This window comes from Lucilia cuprina, chromosome 2 (assembly GCF_022045245.1).
Source record: "Lucilia cuprina isolate Lc7/37 chromosome 2, ASM2204524v1, whole genome shotgun sequence".
NCBI lineage: Eukaryota > Metazoa > Arthropoda > Insecta > Diptera > Calliphoridae > Lucilia > Lucilia cuprina.
This window is the reverse complement of record NC_060950.1, coordinates 17,820,777-17,841,443: the sequence shown is the minus strand read 5'-3', so window position 1 is coordinate 17,841,443 and position 20,667 is coordinate 17,820,777. Positions and strand designations below refer to the sequence as shown.

Genomic DNA, 20,667 nt, shown 5'->3' with positions numbered 1-20,667 from the left:
AAGTTGGATAATTAGTTAGTTAGTTGGTTAGTTAGTTAGTTAGTTAATTAGTTGGTTAGTTAGTTAGTTAGTTATTTGCCGTTTCAGAAATTTTATGAATATTAACAAAAACTTTGTATATATCTTCAATAAGAATGACTGCGTCTTCCACTTTATAGCCACAACAAGAAAAAATACTCTTATTTAAAACTTTAAAATAAATTATATAAAGAAACAAAAAAGATATTTTTTCTTAAAATCTACAATGAGACAGTTTTATGAGGGCCATTAAAACAAAATGCGAATAAGTTGTAGAAGGAAATGTTGCAAGGCAGCCAGCAAGTTGTAGTAGTAGAGTAGTAAAGTAGCAAAACAATAACGAAAAAATTTGCAAAAAAAAAAAAACAAGACACAAAAATTCAATGCACGATTTTTGCATGCAGACCATGACCCACACCAACTTTTGGCTAAAATCAAAATAATACGAAAAAAAAACAAAATAAAAAAAATGTTTGTGTGTTTTATTTTAGACATGACGAAGCACAAAAATTATAAAACAACCTGACTAACTAACTGGCTGAATGACAGACAGACGGACAGACAAACACTGAATACAGAAAAATAAGGAAAAGGAAAAGAATAAAAACCGAAATTAACAGGAAGGCAAAGCCTGTAGGGAAATGGCAGAGAGGAGGAAATATGTACCAATAAATAAAAGAAGTTAAAGTTTTTATATGTACACAAAGAAAATATTAAAATTAAAATATTTTGTTAAAAATATAAAGTTAAATGAAAATTTTTGTAGCAATATTAAAAACGATTACTGATATCTCTTTGAAAAACAAACCCTCCCTCCTTATCTCTCTCACAAGCTCTCTCTTAAAATGTACAATTTATGTTTCTATATGTTTTATATAGACTGTGTCTAACTGTGTGAGTGTGTTGGTATATATTTTTGAAATCAGTACATTTTTTGTTTTTGTCTTTCTTTCATTGCCTTCGTCTTTCTTGCATATTTTATTTTTATGCGAATATCTGAAGTAAAACAGAATGTTGAAAGGTTAATCAACTCTAAACGTCTGCTGCTTTTGTAGGTTGTTGTTATTGTCGATGTTTTGCGTTATAAATGGGTTTGAGTGTATGTACATGTGAGATTGTTGGCTAGGACGACACCATGTTGTTTTGCTGCAACGACATCAACACAGAAGAGCAAAGCATAATATTACATTCAAAAGTTTACTTTCAACCTGTTTTGGTCTCTGCCAATTGTTTTAATGTGTTTTTTTTTTGGTGTTGTTCGTACATATGATATGTTGCATGTATGTATGTATGTACTTTGTGTATCGACATTGTGTACTCTTTAGTATAATATTTATGTATTTTTTAGTATTTCAATTACAGTGAAGAACCAAAAAGGTAAACTTGCACTTGAAATAACTTGTTGTCAATTTGTAGAAATTAATTGAAATTTTTTGACAACAGCGTCAGAGAAATATGTTTACATGCCTACTTTCATAAGTGTGTCTCACATATCGCAAAACAACATCCACGCACAATTGCTGTACTAACATTTTTCTAACAAATTTCAATGTTTCAAAAATTTATTTGTTTAAAATTCTTTTATAAAATTCAATTCCTTTTTTTGCTCAGATCAAATCATCATGTGCACTGATATATATATTTTAAAAATACTTTTCAATATTAAAATTTAATAAAATTAAATAAAAAATATGTTGATTAACACACCATGACGTATTTAAATGAAAATTAGTTCTAAGAAATAAATATTCATCATACGCCGGGTGGTTTAGAAACGTTTTTAAATTTGACTTCAGCTATCTTGTGTAAAATAAAAACAACAAGAATATTATGTTGCTTTAGTCCATAGTTAGTCTATAGTTTAGCCTTTTTCCATTCTAATACTGGTTTATGGCCTAGATCTAATCTGTAGTCTAGCCTATAGTTTGGTATATAATCTAGCCTCTAGTCTAGACTAAAGCCTAGTCTAGCCTATAGTATAGTTTATAGTCTGGTATATAGTTTAGTCTATAGTCTAATCTGCAGTTTAGATTATAGTCTAGTCTGTAGTTAGGTTTATGGCTTCAGTTATATCCTAGTCTATAGTCTAGTCTATAATGTAGTCTATAGTATAGCCCATAGCGTAGTCTATAGTCTAGTCTATAGTCTAGTCAATAGTCTAGTCTATAGTCTAGTCTATAGTCTAGTCTATAGTCTAGTCTATAGTCTAGTCTATAGTCTATAGTCTAGTCTATAGTCTAGTCTATAGTCTAGTCTATAGTCTAGTCTATAGTCTAGTCTATAGTCTAGTCTATAGTCTAGTCTATAGTCTAGTCTATAGTCTAGTCTATAGTCTAGTCTATAGTCTAGTCTATAGTCTAGTCTATAGTCTAGTCTATAGTCTAGTCTATAGTCTAGTCTATAGTCTAGTCTATAGTCTAGTCTATAGTCTAGTCTATAGTCTAGTCGATAGTCTAGTCTATAGTCTAGTCTATAGTCTAGTCCATAGTCTAGTCTATAGTCTAGTGTATAGTCCAGTCTATAGTCTAGTCTATAGTCTAGTCTATAGTCTAGTCTATAATCTAGTCTATAGTCTAGTCTATAGTCTAGTCTATAGTCTAGTCTTTAGTCTAGTCTATAGTCTAGTCTATAATGTAGTCTATAGTATAGCCTATAGTGTAGTCTATAGTGTAGTCTATAGTCTAGTCTATAGTCTAGTCTATATTCCATTCTATACGCTAGTTTGGTTTATGGTCTAGGTTATAGTCTAATCTATAGTTTTTTCTATAGCCTAGCCTATAGTCTAGACTTAAGTTTAGTCTATAGTCTAGCCTATAGTCTGGTATATAATTTAGTCTATAGCCTAGTCTACAGTTTAGATTATAATCTAGTCTACAGTTTAGCCTATAGTCTAGTCTATAGTCACGTTTATGGCCTCGGTTATATCCTAGTCTATAGTTTAGTCTATAGCCTATTCTATAGTTTAGTTTATAGTCTAGTCTATAGGCTAGTCTAGTCTATGGTCTAATCTGTATACTAGACTATAGACTAGTCCATATATCCTAGTCCATAATGTCTATAATTAATATTATAGTATAGATCTATAATTTTGACTACAGAAAGGACTTTATATTGGGCTATAATAAGGTCTACAAATTATCTGTGGAAGATAACTTCCACAATATTATTTTGCTCCCCACTGTATGTGAACAAGTTTTCTGAGTAATACTCTCTGTGGCGTTTGTATTTCTGGTATTTGTTGCAAGCCTTGTTGTTAGTGTTGTTGTGGCCTTTTGCTTACATATGCCACATACAATACTATAACAGGAACAACAACAAGAAAACAACTTTTGTAAATGTTCACATGGTCGAATGTAGTTGTTGTTTTTCCTGTTTGATTTAATATGGTTTTGTATTGTTTGTTTGTTTTTTACCCTGACAATGGCATTGAGTTTTGAGTTAAAAGAGCTGCTGGCAAAAATAACAGAAAATCAACAACAAAAACAACAGAAAACAAATAAAAAGAATAAAACATAACATTTGCAACAAAAACATGTATAAATAAACAAGTAAAGACAACAATTGTGATAAAATAATAAATGTTGAGAGAGTTTTAATCAAATACATATGTATGTACATAATAATAAAAACATGATAACTTTGCTCTTAGTAAACTATTAATCTCTCTTTTAGTACTTTAAAACTCTCCTGTTTATTTGTTTACAACAAAAAAAGCTACGAGTACGTATTATAAACTAACGTATACGTATGTACATATGCAAACCTTTTCTGTGTTTTTGCTAAAGTTGTTGCATTGTGGGTTTGCTTTCAAAAAAGTTGGGGTAGCTCAGGTTTTTTGTTGTTACTGTTGTCTTTACTTTGTTTTGTGATTCTATTCTTGTTGCAGCAGCTGTTTGCTGCTGCTTCGTTTGCTGCAACTTCTTTTTTATTTGCATTGGTCCTGTTAGCTGTTTCAGTTTTATTTTATATTTTTTCAAAGTAGGGGAAGGCCATTGTTGTTTTCATTATGAATATGAGGTAATTTTATTGTTGTTGTTTCTTTTTTTTCAAAACCAAGGTTTTTTATTACAAACAAAAAAAATATGTAAAAAATTTATGTTTGAAGAAGTAAAAAAATGTGTCATTTATTAGAGGTTATGACACAATTTTGATAATTTTTTTTAATTATGACTTTTTTCATTAGTTTTTTTCTCTTCTCATAAAATAAATCCTAAAATGTATGTTACAAATCTATATTAATTGATCCAATTAATCAATAAATTGTATGTGTGTGAGTGGAATATTCAAGTGTCAGTAGAGGTGCTGGGGCAGTAATTTGTTGTACATTTTTGCCGAAACTTTGATATTGTTTTTTTTAAGAAACTTCTCATATGATGCATATTTGTTTGGAAATGTCAAAAATTTTCATTCAACAGAGATATAACTAACTAACTATCTAAATAACTAGCCAACTAACTAACTAACTAACTAAATAACTAACTAACTAACTAACTAACTAACTAACTAACTAACTAACTACCTAACTACCTAACTAACTAACTAACTAACTAACTAACTAACTAACTAACTAACTAACTAACTAACTAACTAACTAACTAACTAACTAACTTACTAACTTACTAACTTACTTACTAACTTACTAACTTACTAACTTACTAACTTACTAACTAACTTACTAACTTACTAACTTACTAACTTACTAACTTACTAACTTACTAACTTACTAACTTACTAACTTACTAACTTACTAACTTACTAACTTACTAACTTACTAACTTACTAACTTACTAACTTACTAACTTACTAACTTACTAACTTACTAACTTACTAACTTACTAACTTACTAACTTACTAACTTACTAACTTACTAACTTACTAACTTACTAACTTACTAACTTACTAACTTACTAACTTACTAACTTTTGTGTTAGTGGTTATAAAAATACAAATGATTAGATTGCTCAACTATAACTACAACTACTACATAAGAAAAATCTATTAAATTTTTTCCGCATCAATAACAAAGTATTTCAAGCATTTCAAGTAATTAAAATATTATAAAAACATTGTTGCAACATGGGGCAACAATACGTAAAATAAATCAAGCATTTTATAAACACAAAACAAAAGTTTATAATGTGTATTAAAAAATATATATGTTTTATAATTTACTTACTACAACTTTTATAACAACTTGCAACAAAGAAAAAAAGGAATTTATTTGAAAAAAGAAAAACAATTAAAAAAAACAACAACTTAAACTTAAAAGAAAGTATGGCAAGAAAAAACTCCATACAACTTCCAGTTTAACTACATATATAGTATTAAAACATACACATTCAAACACACACATTGGATGTTTCTTTAAAAAAAGGGGAATTTTGACGAAATATTTAAACAACTTCCGGTTTAGAGAGCATGACTAACAAAGAGTGGAAGAAGGGCATGTGTAATTTTTAAATTTAGAGACAAATATTTTGTATTAAGTTCTTTAAATAAAATAAAAGCAACAGTGTTTAAGAGCATTTTGTGGGAATAATAAAATAAAAAAAGAGAATATTTAAGTAGAAAAGAGTTTTAGCTACAGGAATAATAACAAAAACATTGTAATTTTTGTGTGAATTTTAAGTTGTTGTTATTGTTGCTGTTTTTGGTAACAAAGGAAAAGAATCGAAATACAAATACACTCATGAATACTGTAGAAAAGGGAGCAATAAGAGCAACTGAAAAGAGCATAACAGAAGGGAATCATAATAAAAATAAAAATGGCAACATGCCGACAAAATTTGGCTAAAATTGTTAAAAATAACAATAACAAAAGCAACGCATAAGAATTTCGAGACGGAATAAGGAAGGAAATATAAACATACTAATATACACAAACACAAATAAACAAGCACACATACATACATTAAATTGTATGTATGTATATAGCAGAGTATGTCTGTTAATTTTTTTTCCTTTATCAATATACCATGACGTGTTGGTTTTTTATTTTGTTGGTGTTTTTATTTTTCTGTGTCTACTTTTCGTTGTTTGTTGTTTTTGTTATACGTACTAGACATTTGTGTGTCGTTGTTGTTGTATACATGACGTTATTGTTGGTCGTTTGTGCCTTTGTATATGTATGTTTCAATTTTGGTTGTTTGCTACGAATTTGTTGAGGCAGGTCCTGTACAAACATAAAAAATTTTGTTGCTGTTGTTTACGTTTCTTGTTGTTGTTTTTTTTTTTTGCTCGAAAAATAGGTACAGCCAACGAACTCGAAATGGAAATTGATGATTATAATGATGTTGCTGTTTTTTTTGCTTTGTTGTTATTGCTGGTAGTGATGATGATGACGACGACGAAGACAAGAAGGGTAGAGTCGCGATTTTGATTGTTTGTTGATATAATACAGAGTTTTAAGGAGTGCATTTTATTTGGTTAGGAAATTTTACAGTTTCTTTGTTTATTTTTTCAATTATTACATGAAAATTATATTAAAATAGGTGTAGAGTTTAAAAGGAACAGCTGTCTTGTGTTAAAGACAAAATGCTGCATTTGCATAGGATCGAATAAAGAACGAAATTTGAAAACAAAACATTTCAAACTTCAGGTCCACGGAAACTTAAACTGAAAAAGTCTTTGACTATCAGTAACACGCAATTCAGTTACTCTTGATAATTGCTTTGGGTAATTGGGTGTAATACATCTGCGTTGGAATCTGTTGTCTCAATCAATCAATACTTTCAACTCAAATGTGCAAGTTTACTACTACGAATTCTACGAATTCATTGGTAACGGAAACTTTTTCGCAATAGGTGCTCGATTGATAGGTTGGAGTGCTTTCCGAAAGCTATTGGCCCTCGATAGATATTTTTAATGTTCTTCCAGCTGTTCTTGCTCAGCAATTCTCAGTCTCAATTAGTTTGTTATTTAGCTAGTTAGTTAGTTAGTTATTTAGCTAGTTAGTTAGTTAGTTATTTAGCTAGTTAGTTAGTTAGTTAGTTAGTTAGTTAGTTAGTTAGTTAGTTAGTTAGTTAGTTAGTTAGTTAGTTAGGTAGTTAGTTAGTTAGTTAGTTAGTAAGTTAGTAAGTTAGTAAGTTAGTAAGTTAGTAAGTTAGTAAGTTAGTAAGTTAGTAAGTTAGTAAGTTAGTAAGTTAGTAAGTTAGTAAGTTAGTAAGTTAGTAAGTTAGTAAGTTAGTAAGTTAGTAAGTTAGTAAGTTAGTAAGTTAGTAAGTTAGTAAGTTAGTAAGTTAGTAAGTTAGTAAGTTAGTAAGTTAGTAAGTTAGTAAGTTAGTAAGTTAGTAAGTTAGTAAGTTAGTAAGTTAGTAAGTTAGTAAGTTAGTAAGTTAGTAAGTTAGTAAGTTAGTAAGTTAGTAAGTTAGTAAGTTAGTAAGTTAGTAAGTTAGTAAGTTAGTAAGTTAGTAAGTTAGTAAGTTAGTAAGTTAGTAAGTTAGTAAGTTAGTAAGTTAGTAAGTTAGTAAGTTAGTAAGTTAGTAAGTTAGTAAGTTAGTAAGTTAGTAAGTTAGTAAGTTAGTAAGTTAGTAAGTTAGTAAGTTAGTAAGTTAGTAAGTTAGTAAGTTAGTAAGTTAGTAAGTTAGTAAGTTAGTAAGTTAGTAAGTTAGTAAGTTAGTAAGTTAGTAAGTTAGTAAGTTAGTAAGTTAGTAAGTTAGTAAGTTAGTAAGTTAGTAAGTTAGTAAGTTAGTAAGTTAGTAAGTTAGTAAGTTAGTAAGTTAGTAAGTTAGTAAGTTAGTAAGTTAGTAAGTTAGTAAGTTAGTAAGTTAGTAAGTTAGTAAGTTAGTAAGTTAGTAAGTTAGTAAGTTAGTAAGTTAGTAAGTTAGTAAGTTAGTAAGTTAGTTAGTTAGTTAGTTAGTTAGTTAGTTAGTTAGTTAGTTAGTTAGTTAGTTAGTTAGTTAGTTAGTTAGTTAGTTAGTTAGTTAGTTAGTTAGTTAGTTAGTTAGTTAGTTAGTTAGTTAGTTAGTTAGTTAGTTAGTTAGTTAGTTAGTTAGTTATTTAGTTATTTAGTTATTTAGTTATTTAGTTATTTAGTTATTTAGTTATTTAGTTATTTAGTTATTTAGTTATTTAGTTATTTAGTTATTTAGTTATTTAGTTATTTAGTTATTTAGTTATTTAGTTATTTAGTTATTTAGTTATTTAGTTATTTAGTTATTTAGTTATTTAGTTATTTAGTTATTTAGTTATTTAGTTATTTAGTTATTTAGTTATTTAGTTATTTAGTTATTTAGTTATTTAGTTATTTAGTTATTTAGTTATTTAGTTATTTAGTTATTTAGTTATTTAGTTATTTAGTTATTTAGTTATTTAGTTATTTAGTTATTTAGTTATTTAGTTATTTAGTTATTTAGTTATTTAGTTATTTAGTTATTTAGTTATTTAGTTATTTAGTTATTTAGTTATTTAGTTATTTAGTTATTTAGTTATTTAGTTATTTAGTTATTTAGTTATTTAGTTATTTAGTTATTTAGTTATTTAGTTATTTAGTTATTTAGTTATTTAGTTATTTAGTTATTTAGTTATTTAGTTATTTAGTTATTTAGTTATTTAGTTATTTAGTTATTTAGTTATTTAGTTATTTAGTTATTTAGTTATTTAGTTATTTAGTTATTTAGTTATTTAGTTATTTAGTTATTTAGTTATTTAGTTATTTAGTTATTTAGTTATTTAGTTATTTAGTTATTTAGTTATTTAGTTATTTAGTTATTTAGTTATTTAGTTATTTAGTTATTTAGTTATTTAGTTATTTAGTTATTTAGTTATTTAGTTATTTAGTTATTTAGTTATTTAGTTATTTAGTTATTTAGTTATTTAGTTATTTAGTTATTTAGTTATTTAGTTATTTAGTTCTTTAGTTATTTAGTTAAATAGTTAAATAGTTAGTTAGTTAGTTAGTTAGTTAGTTAGTTAGTTAGTTAGTTAGTTAGTTAGTTAGTTAGTTAGTTAGTTAGTTAGTTAGTAAGTAAGTTAGTCAGTTAGTTAGTTAGTTGGTTGGTTTTTGGGTTGGTTGGTTAGTTGGTTGGTTGGTTAGTTGTTTAGTTTGTTGAAAGTATTCACTCTTTTAAACTACATGGAATATGGAACTGATGGCGACTCTACTGGTGGTGATGTGGCTGCTGGTGATAGTCTTTAATAGCTATGTTACTATAACTAAATATTTCAGCTAGACTATTTATTATTAAACTTCATCTTACATATAAAATAGCATAACAAAACCAGAACTGAAAACCTGCTGTTACTTGTTTTTTTGCTCTAACACCTTTAAAGATATCAGAGGCAAGAACTAGAAGAACCTAAAAGCATAAAAAGGAAAATGTTGGCCTAACATTAACTAGATTCGATAGTTTTATAAACTTACAAAGAGATTTTTCCTTTATATGTTTTACTTTTCTGCTTTTTTCCAGTTTAAAAAATTTTAAAGTTTTGAAACCAGTATTCGTTTGTCTCATCCATGTATCTCTCTATCTGTCTATCTATGGAGTTTGGTAACATATAAACATCAACAACTGTGTAACTATTTAATTTGTGTTGCCTGTATCTTTTATAAATCTATGTATAGTTGGACTGAATAGATGGTTGTTTCGTTATATATTCTACTATTCATTTGCTTTTACTTTAAAGCCTTTGTACTCCTTTTTTACCATTTGGGATTCTTTCATCTTGTAAATATTGTGTTGGTTGGTTGTTAGGTAGTTTGCTAGCTTGATTGCTTGGTTGGATGGTGAGTTGGTTACTGACTGGCTGGTAGTTTTGTCTGTCTATAACTATTATTACTCTAAAGAGTTGCACATAGTTTGTACTCCACTTTGAGAGTAAGTAACTATTGAAGGTTTTTAAAAACGAAACAGAACAAGAGGGAACAAACTTCATCTTTTTGTGCTGAGATAGGTTCAGCAACAACAACAACAACTATTGCCACAACTACCGACTGACTCTATGACTACAATTCACATCCAAAAAAAAAAAAATAAAACACATCTCTTGAAAATAGTGCAGAAATTATGTACTCGTATGGTAGTGTTTGTGTGTATTTCTGTCTATCTGTATGATGGGAAACAACAAAATGATGCAAAATTGTTGATGTTGTTGTTCCTACTGCTGCCATACTACTAGTAAGTAGGTACAACATATTGTTGGTGTTGTTGTTATTGCTGCTGCTGTTATTGCCATAGTTCTTCTTCTTCTGCTGGTTTTTCATGCTGCTGCTGCTGTTGTTGCATGTTGTACTCTTTTTATTATGTTGTGCTGTGTGTTTTGTTGTCGTCGTTGCCGTTGTTCTTGTTGCTGTTTTTGTTGTTTGTTGGCTTTTGTTGCCGGTTTTATTTCATTTCATTTCGTGGTTTATACACTGGTGGTAGTGGTTGTAATATTTTGTTGTCGCGGCTGCTTGCCATGCCAGCCAGCGAATCAACAAACCAACCATCCAGACAGACACTCTGTGAAATAATCCACGAACAAGCGAAACGGAGTAGACGAATTTTTATTTATAATAGATATAAATCGGAAAATGTTTAACAAAAATACAAAAATAATTAAAAATTAACATTTAAGAAAAAACTAGTGCTTTAAAAGTGTTTAACAGTGAAAATTTCCTTAAACGTTTAAAATAATTTAAATTTTATGATTAAAAAAAAATTAACAAAATATTTTTGTGAATAGAAATTTTGTACAATTTATTTACTATTTTTATTAAAGAAAAATTACAAAAATAAAAATCGAAAAAAAAAAACAATATAATAGTAAAATAACTTAAAGGTTATTGAACTTGAAAATGTAATAAACTCTACTATACATATGTATATGAAAGAAATACGAGAAAAAAAAACAACAACAAGAAACTACTACTTTTTAAACGTATACAGTCGAATAGAAGAATAAGCATCTTCATCATCACTAGCAACATCATCATTATTATAATGAACATCATTGTCGTTGCTAGTAGCTGTAACAGCAGTAGCCGTAGCTGCAGCAGCAACAACAACAGAAAAACAGCAGATTCTACTAAAAGGAGCAACATAAAATCATTTGGCATAATATTGTGAAATTGAAAAAAAAAATACGCATACAGATACACATGAAGAATAGACAAAATTAAGAAATAATAATAAAAAAATATGACAATAGTAGAAAATTGTAAGCACCCTATAACATAGACTTTAAAATTTGATTAAAAAATTTAATTAAATAACAAAATAATAGAAATTTAAATAAAAAAAGAGAGAAATATTTGTGTAATTTCTAAACGGTTGGTCCGATTCAAATGAAATTTGACGTGTTTAATGAAGAAGTGTTGTCGAGTTTAAGTTTTAATAACATCGTTTTTAAATATTTCCGATTTTCTTCATCATACCCGTCTATCTGTCAGTCTGTCTGTCTGTCCGTCCATGTAAACTTTGTAATAAATCTGCAAGATGCAATTTTGAAGAGTAATCAATGAAATTTGGTGCATGATCTTCTATTGTTCCAGGGACGAAGCGTAATGTAAGTGACTTAAATCGGTCTATATTTCCCCTAGCACCCGTAAAACTAAACCCCCAAATAAAGTTTGTAAATTTGTAATCAAACTGGCATAAGATCTTCTATGGTATCGGAAACCAAGCCTATTGAAAATGGTTAACATGGGTTCTTTATTTTACGTAGACTCATACAACTGAACTCGCCGAATATGACTTTCAAGTTCATAATTATGTTTAATATACTCGTATCTCAACGAAAAGCTGCAAAAGACCAAAATTATATGCATTTCAATTGAAGAAATTAAAAAAAATGCTATTTTTCGGAAAAAAGGTAGCTAAAAAATGTATAAAAAATTTATACTTTTTGAAAAACTAACTTTACACAAAATTTTTCAAATGAAAAAATACTAAACCCTGTTAACTCCACCTCCGGTTATCGTTTAACCGAAAGTGATTCTGCCAATTAAAATATTTTTTGTATGAAAACTGTCAATTTAACTTTAAGATAAAAAATAACCAGAAATTGTGATAATGGGAGTAAGAAACTTTTGATACTAAGGGGACCAAGAGCAGCCCAAAAAGGTTTTTTTTTACTCAAAACGCATATTTAAAATCAAATTATAGTTATCCATTTTAGATGGCCCAATGTACTCTTAATCATTTTGTAGAGGGTATCAATATCCCCACCTCTGGTAGGGATATTAAAGCAAAAAAACAAAAAATTCCAATTTTATAAAACTTTTTTTTAGAATTGACAGATTTGTCATAAAAAAATTTCAAAATTTCTTTCTAGTTCCACATACCCAATGCAAATATCTATATAACTATAAATTTTCGTTTAAAAATATTCTTTAAGTAAATTTTTTTCTAATTTTTATATGAGTGTCTTCATTAAAATTCAACAAAAAATATTTTTGTGACATTTTTAATAAAAAAAAATCTGATATAAATCACAAAAATTTATTTTTTTTAAATTTCTGAAAAGTACACATAATTTCTGATCCATTGATATATATAAAACATGTACTTTATACTTTTGACATTGAAAACTAAGCAGGAAATATTTAACATCTCATGGTAAAAATGTTTTTAGTTTTTTTCACCATGATGTTGGATACGTGGCGTATACGTATTATTTAATTTTTATTGTCACAATTTTATCATGAGATGTTAAATATTTTCTTCTTAATTTGTCATGCAAAAAGAACAATGTAGAAGTTTTATATCTATCATTGGATTGGAAATTGAATGTTATATTTAGAAATTTTTAAATGTTGTTGTTAAGTAATGACTTGTTCTACTTTTGTTTTTACAGTCAAGCAAACTAAGTACAACAACAACATTTATCATATAAATCTATATGTTATTGCTGTTCTTTTTTCTTTGTTTTTGTAAAAACGTGCAAGAAAATGATGGATCAAATTTAATTAGTGATCTTCTCGAAAGTATATCTGATCGAATTATTGAAAATTCGGATCTCGCAGATGTCCGAAGTCTTCTGAAAACTGATTTCAACATATAAACAGGATGTCTGTCACCTTGATGATCTTCCCCCCTCGTGATGTTACTGCAGTCCGGGGGAAAAGAGGTTCTAAAAATAACTCTAGTATTTGAGTACTAAAACTGGTTATATAAACTGATTTGATCTGGGATAGAACTAGGACGCCTTATAGTCTAGTGCCATGCGAATCAGTAGCTCGCGGTATTGGAAAAATCACTTTGGGGTTTACGTGGTTACGTGCGGTTTAATCCCAAATACTTGGTATAATTTCCCTTCCCCCCAAGGACCCGCTCCGGGATAAGTTCGATGCTTATGTGGGACTAAGTATAGGAAATAAGTTGGATGATAAATTGAATTTACTTTCTTTGTCGGGGTACTCTGTTCTCTGTAAGTAAGAATGGCTTGTTTGATGGTGTTTTGGTCTTCCAATTATGTATGTCTCTAGGTACTGTTGCCAAATCAACAAAGGTCATCCTAAGTGAGTGATTGTAAACGAAAGTGGCAGCAATTGTCAGAGATTAGGTAGCTCGAGTACTTGACCAATGTCCATAAGGTCCTTCATTTTACATAAACGATTACATATTTGTAATGAAATGAAATCACTTTTGTTAGGGTAATCTAATGTTGTATAAGTTATTTATAACAAACAAGTAGATAGTTTAAGTCATTGGCTTGTTGTATAAGTTTGTCTAATGTTGTATAAGTTATTTATAACAAACAAGTAGATAGTTTAAGTCATTGGCTTAAGCTATCTATCTATCTATCTATCTATCTATCTATCTATCTATCTATCTATCTATCTATCTATCTATCTATCTATCTATCTATCTATCTATCTATCTATCTATCTATCTATCTATCTATCTATCTATCTATCTATCTATCTATCTATCTATCTATCTATCTATCTATCTATCTATCTATCTATCTATCTATCTATCTATCTATCTATCTATCTATCTATCTATCTATCTATCTATCTATCTATCTATCTATAACAACAATATTAATTTTTCAAAAATCAATTTTATATTTTTAGCCTAACTACTCAAATGATGGCCATAACCTTTAGCAGTCTTCGGAACCTAAAATGGATGCATGTAACTATGTCTTATATTGACTTTGTACTAAATATTAATTTGAATTATTTTTCTTTACAGATGATAAATGTATACAGTATGAGACAAAAATATTAGGAAACTAAATATTAAAAAAGGGTAAATTGTTAGTTTGCTATAATTTATACCTATTTGCCTCAACATAAAACCTTAGATTCCCCATTTTTATTCCTTACACCTTCCTATACAATAAGTGTTAAAAATTTTTTCGGTTAATTATATTAAAAAGGAAAGGACAAAAACAAAAACAGTTAGTGCTAATACAAACAGTTGTATTTCAAAACTACCTACGAGGCGAAGAAAAAACAAAAATGGTGCATATTTGACTATGGACCATTAACAGAAACCCGTAAATCCGAACTTGTGCTATTGAATTCAGGTTACAAGACCGGCATTATGGGAGTCTGTCAATGTAAACAACATAAAGAAATAGAGAATTTTATTCAGTAACAGTCCTAAGAGTTTGTATGTTTTGGACAGCAATACATACTTAAAAGTCCTGCCAGTATAAAATTCCCCTCCCGATATTAATAGAACTTTTTTATTTAATCAAATAAAAAATGAAAAATTTAAAGCCTCCTTTAAATTAAGAGCTTAAAATCTTAACTAATCTCTCTGGCAAATTGAGGTAGTAGGTTGTATAGTAGTATTCTATTTGGATTATCAAAAGATCATTTCACTTACTATACAACATGCTAGCTTTCTTTGCTTGACTAATAGCAGCAATAAATTCAATTTATAGAAAATTCAGTCGAAACACTGGAAATGCTGAAAGTTTATAAAAGTGTGTATCAAGTGAATAGCCTTAATAAAAGTGTGAGTGATGATTTAATATTTGCATTAATTTTCTAGTTGGTGCTTTTAATTAATATAAAAATTTTGCTATTTACAAACAATGTTGTAAAGTTGTATTAAAAAGTTGTACATTCAGTTACAAAAAGTCAACAACTTGTTAATACAATTAAACAATTCACTACCGCTGTCATAGTGTTGTATCGTTGTAAGACGTAAGTTTTTTTTTACATTACCACCTACAATGTTACGACACCTATAGTGAATTGCATAAACAATACAACCTTGTTTGTATATGACCTTAATAATATGTTTAAATGTTGTTCTTGTTGTGTTTTTATTTTAAGATTTTTTTAAATTTTAATTTCTTTTAAAGTTGATTGTGCTGAAAAAAAGGAAAAAATTGTAAAACAATTTTGTTCTCAATATACTTAAGTATATTTATATTGTTTTATTAGATTTAAATGTTTGTATGGCTGATTCCCTGAGACCCTAACTTGTGACTTATAATCACAGTTTCACAAGTTTTGATCTCCGGTATTGGCCGCAAGCTTACTGTTTTTGAAAATTAACATTTATGGTTAAAGTTGATCGAAAAAAAGTTAACAAAAAAATTATAAAAATTTAAATCTTTGTAAATAAGTTTGAAGTTATTTGAATTATGTTGTTTAATGTGTTCAAGTTTTATTTTTTGGTTTAAATTTTGAGGTTTTGAAAAAGGTAAGTGTGGCAATTAAGTTTGAAAAGTTTTTTTAAACAATTTTTATGTTTAAAGCATGCTTTAATTAAATACTATATATTTGAATGCTATATATTTAGTTTATTTTTAATGCACACTTTTTCTTCCCTCAAATGGTACTTTGAATTCATATTAAGTAAATGACCTTTTGGTACATTCGCTTTTATTGAAAAGTCCTTTTTCATTTGTTAAGGACTAAGTTTTGGTATCTTTTCATTGATTAAAAAGAACTGAAAACATGTAAGAAATCATAGTCGCACGAGGCCGACCATATAATATCCTACACCTGTTACAAAAAGTCAAATCTGATTTAGTTTTCATAGTAAAACATTTAAGTTGAATTGCACCTTGCCTTAGATATACTTAAGTCATTTATTGTTTAATAAAACTGTGGATATTTAAGTAAAATTTCGATGGGCGCTTTTTATAGGGGCTAGGGTCAAAATAGGCCCTATAATTATAAAGTTCATGAGGGTCATCAAGGCTAGTATATAACTTGGTTTTGCAGCTTTTTGTCTAGATACGAGTATATTAAACATAATTATGAACTTCAACGCCCTATTTGGCGGTTTCAGTTGTATGGGACCTTGGTGAAATAATGGACCGATGATAACTGTTATCAATGGGCTTCTTCTATGATACCATAAAATATCATGTGCCAAATTTCATTGAATTATCTCCAAAATTGCGTGCTGTAGTTGAATTACAAAGTTTACAAGCCCTATTCGGGGGTTCAGTTGTATTGGGGCTATGTAAATTAATGCAAAGCTTATTGCAAACGGATCTATACCATTTGCAATAAGCTTTGTCCTTGGAACAATAGAAGATATTGCGACCTGTAGTTTGATTACAAGATTTACATGGACGGACAGACAGATGGGCGGACAGACAGATGGACGGACAGACAGATGGACGGACATGGCTAAATCGACTCAAGATGGTACTTTTACAACCACAGGATGAGCTCTTAAGCAACTCACCACTGACCCTTAAATCTTTTACGTATACGGTGCTCCGGTGTCCGGCATGCTAAAAATAATTTAATCCTGCGATATCCTTTGAATACACTTTTTCCATTTTTCATCAAAAATTATCGAAGAAGTGTGTGTTGAAGTCATATCCATAAAAAATTTAGCGGTTTAGTTTTGTGCGTTAAAGGGTTAATGTGCTTTGCACTCACAGGTTGCGTTTCTTTTTTGTGGTTCGCTTCATGTACAAGCACTTTGCTCTAGAATTCGAATTATCTAATGTCTGAACATTTTTGTGTAGCTAAAGCTTTTGTGTAGCTAAAAACATCACTTTCGTTTACAACCTCATATATGGAATGGTTCCTTTTAATCAAGCCAAAGAAAGGATTTTACTTACAGAGAACACCCTATGGGAAGTCAGGTATGAACAGAGTAAACTCTAAACATACCTTGACAAGAAAGAAAAGTTCCTTGGCTTAACTTGTGTAAAAAACCGTACATTCGTTGACCCGTTTAATCCAGCACTATTCTCTTTTATGCGAGCCATTAATAGAGAGAAACATCCGACAAATTCTTTTTAGGTATATGTATGGGTGCGGCCCTCATAACTCTTTTTCAACTTCGTATTCGTCAACCTGTTTAAGCCAGCAATATTATCATTTAGACAACACATTAATATAGTAAAACATCCGATAAATTATTTTTAGATAAATATGTGGGTGAGGCCCCCATAGCCTTTCAACCAAGACGTTCATCAAGGTAACATGGGAGACAGGTGAGAGACAATATATACAAATTTATTATTGCTAGTGCAACACCGAGAAATATGTATTCCTTATGAAATGCTGAAATGTCCGTCTGTCTGTGTATCTGTCATAAAATTAAATAAACCAAATTGGTGAAAATCACCCAAGCATTGAATCGGTCCACAGGATAAAAATTTAAGGGTTAAAAATGTCTGAACACCAGCATTTTCCTAATTCATAGAAACTACAAAACGATAATTCGATGAGTTTTGTCACACATTATTTTCGTCTAAGAATAAAATCTTTTTTAATTTAGTACAATCGATTAAAAATGACCCTTAACACCCCCCCCCCCCCCCCCCTTACAAAGGGTAAAATTTGCGGAAATTGATTATTCATTAATAACTTTTTAAAAAATATAAACAGAATTCATATTACATTCTAATGTACATACTTATGTGTATAGTTGGGTATCGGTGTGCAATTCGTTCTAGTTTTCATAAAAGGACCAGTTCCGAAAATCACTTAAATGCATATAACTGATTGAGAATAAGAATATCGATATATAAATCACCCTGTGAAAGCCCTGACACCAAATTTTACTTTTCTAAATAATATTTCAACATTGTATAAATAATGTTGTTAAAAAAGAGGCAAAAATTCAGGTTTTTATTAAATTCAGGACACAATATCTCAAATCTTAGCTGTGTTACTGAAACTATATTGAGATTCAGCACAGCTCAATCCGTCAGAAAAGTATACTTTGGTCTCTGGGTTAAAAATTTGTCGGCCTGTGTAATTGGCCATTCTACATAAATATGCTATATGTGAATATATAGAAAAATCGTTTTGTGAACATTTTTTACAGATCGGTTCATAATTGGCCTTTTAGATCCAATATAAGATACTCTTCGACTTATTTTTTTCAATAAATTTATTTAGATAAATTCCACATACATACGACATACGATTTATGTATGTATCCACAAATCTCTCTTCAAAATTTATTTCCGGATCGGCTCATAATCTTATGTACAACAATAAAATATATAATTTCGAATTTAAAAGGGATAATCAATTAAAAAATATTAAACTGAATATACTGTTCAAAAATAATGTGTAAAAAATGCTATGTATTTCATAATTATTTGCCTTTTTTATAATGTATTATTAAATATTTTACAGGTTGTTTAAATAATGTCTAATATAAGCCCGAGACACCTTTAGCATTAAGACACCAATAACCAACTAAACTATCAAGCCATGACTTTCACAACAACAGGTACTTCGAACCGGAACGACTCGGAGTTTAACGAACAAATACCAACGATTGTTATCAACTCAGTCAGCTGCTACAACAACAGCTACAAACTACCTACTCTGAATGAGTCCATATCAAAGGCAACTCACAGAAATCGGAAAGTAAAGATAAAATATTTAGAATTCTACAAAGCTTTTATTCAAATATTCTTATATATTTAAACAGAAAACGCCGGAAAGGAATTGTCAGGATAAAATGGAAACATTTGATGTATCATCATCTTCCTTGAGGGATAATGTTTGAGTTTTATAATAAATTCTTATTATTACAAAAATCGTCATTATTTATTTATATTTTACAGCAAAACGTATTTGACGTATTATATTATTATTTGAACGAATATTTTTTAAACCACTGTAAATCATACATTATTAAAAAGAATTAATAAATGTATACCACAATACCTCAAAAAAGTAGTACATAATCTCCTTTTCACTTAAAAACATTCCCAAACACTACCGCAGTATAACAAATTAATAACAATGATTGTGACGTCACCAACAAAAAATTGTGCAAAAATTTCCAACTTAAAATTTACCCGTAATCGATTTCTTAACACCAGGCGCTCAGAATGTTAGAAAAAAGAGAAGGTACATTTTATAGGAAAAATCTAGTGCATACTTCAGAGTTGTAAAAAGTATTTGAATCATAGTGTTTTGCTTTTTCAGCTACAGGATGACTCAAATAATTTTCTCATCCCTAAAGTATGCTGTAAATTATTTCTCAATAAAATTACTCTTTATTGATTTGTGTGTTTGATATTAGGACATCGATTACAGGTAAAATATCTAGTTGGAATTTTTGGAAAAAGTATTTCACATAATAAAAACATAAATTATTAATTTATAATAATAGAAAATAAATTGTTGTTATTTAGTTGAATTTTTTGGTAAGTAATTAAAAAAGAGATCGTATAAAGTTTGAAGTAAATACGTATGAATGTGAAGAGCACATTACACCGATATCAAGAGCTTAACGAGGGTTCACTTGAAAATATGCGAAATTCTTTGAAAACATACGTAATTAATATGGTCAAGTACCTATACGTTTACTTTGCTCAAGCTATAGTAGTGCCTTTGGGCAATGACAGGTTTCATGAGTCAAGCTCAATTTAACCCCGACTAAGGAAAATGCAATCACTTGTTAGAGTTTATAGAAGGGCAACATCAAGTGAAAAGTCCCCATTGATGATATTAGGATTGCTATTGTTCCTACAAACATTTACATCATCCAAAGATTCACGTTAGTGCATTCCTGAAACGCTTATAGACGCCCAACCACTCTTTAGAAATGACCTCTGCTGTTTCGGCAACAGCACCCATGGACATAATTGGTGGCTCGAAAGTACAGTTCTATATTTAAATTAAGGTTATTTCAATTGCCACAAGTACCTACTGTGTTAAGTTGAGCATGTTACTCCAACACAGTCAACCATGAAGGAAAATCAACGATAAATTAAAGATTAAGGTATTACAAATCTACAACGTCTCAACTGACTCCACCGACAATTTAACCGTCACTGCTTCCGTCATTCCGACATATCCACATGTACAACTAAGGATCCGTCTCGTCAATTAGATACAAGTATCCAATGGCAAATCTCACTCCAATTCATACCCTAGCCTCGTCTTGTGGAAACTTATCTCAATCTTTTAACCAATTACTCCCTTTCCTCGAATTAGGGTTTAAACCACAGGCACTACGTGGTCCCTAAGGAAACTCATCCAAATGACCAGCCAGGACAAAGTCCTGCGGGCATCTGGCCACCTGTAGTACCAGATTATGTGGATCTCTGGTTCGATCCCATGCCAAATTCATCCAAGAAAAGACCGTGGATACATATGACATCAGTTCTTTACCCCGTGATTGTAATTCATTAAGATGAGGGTCTCTCATCAAGGAAGCATTTGAAGAATAAATTGTATGGTCTTCTCCTTTCATGAGAACTGATAATGGAAAACCAAAGTTTTGAAGAGATCAATTAAAATTCTCTTGACCAAGTTGC

At 29.3% G+C, this 20,667-nt stretch overlaps 2 long non-coding RNA genes across 4 annotated transcripts in view; both read left to right on the top strand.

Annotated features, from left to right (window-relative positions):
- Nucleotides 1-19,515, top strand: part of LOC111687850 — an 89,444-nt gene extending 69,929 nt beyond the window's left edge. For 2 of the 3 annotated variants that reach the window (XR_006940659.1, XR_006940657.1), the window contains exons 4-6: nt 14,018-14,078; nt 14,139-14,195; nt 18,527-19,515. This is a non-coding gene — a long non-coding RNA (uncharacterized LOC111687850). The remainder of the gene's footprint in view (nt 1-14,017; nt 14,079-14,138; nt 14,196-18,526) is intronic. The other variant, XR_006940658.1, reaches the window with a different exon arrangement.
- On the top strand, nt 9-1,724 carry LOC124419516. The gene is made up of 2 exons (XR_006940661.1): nt 9-1,306; nt 1,367-1,724. It is a non-coding gene; the product is annotated as an uncharacterized LOC124419516 (long non-coding RNA).
- Nucleotides 19,516-20,667: the final 1,152 nt, after the last annotated feature.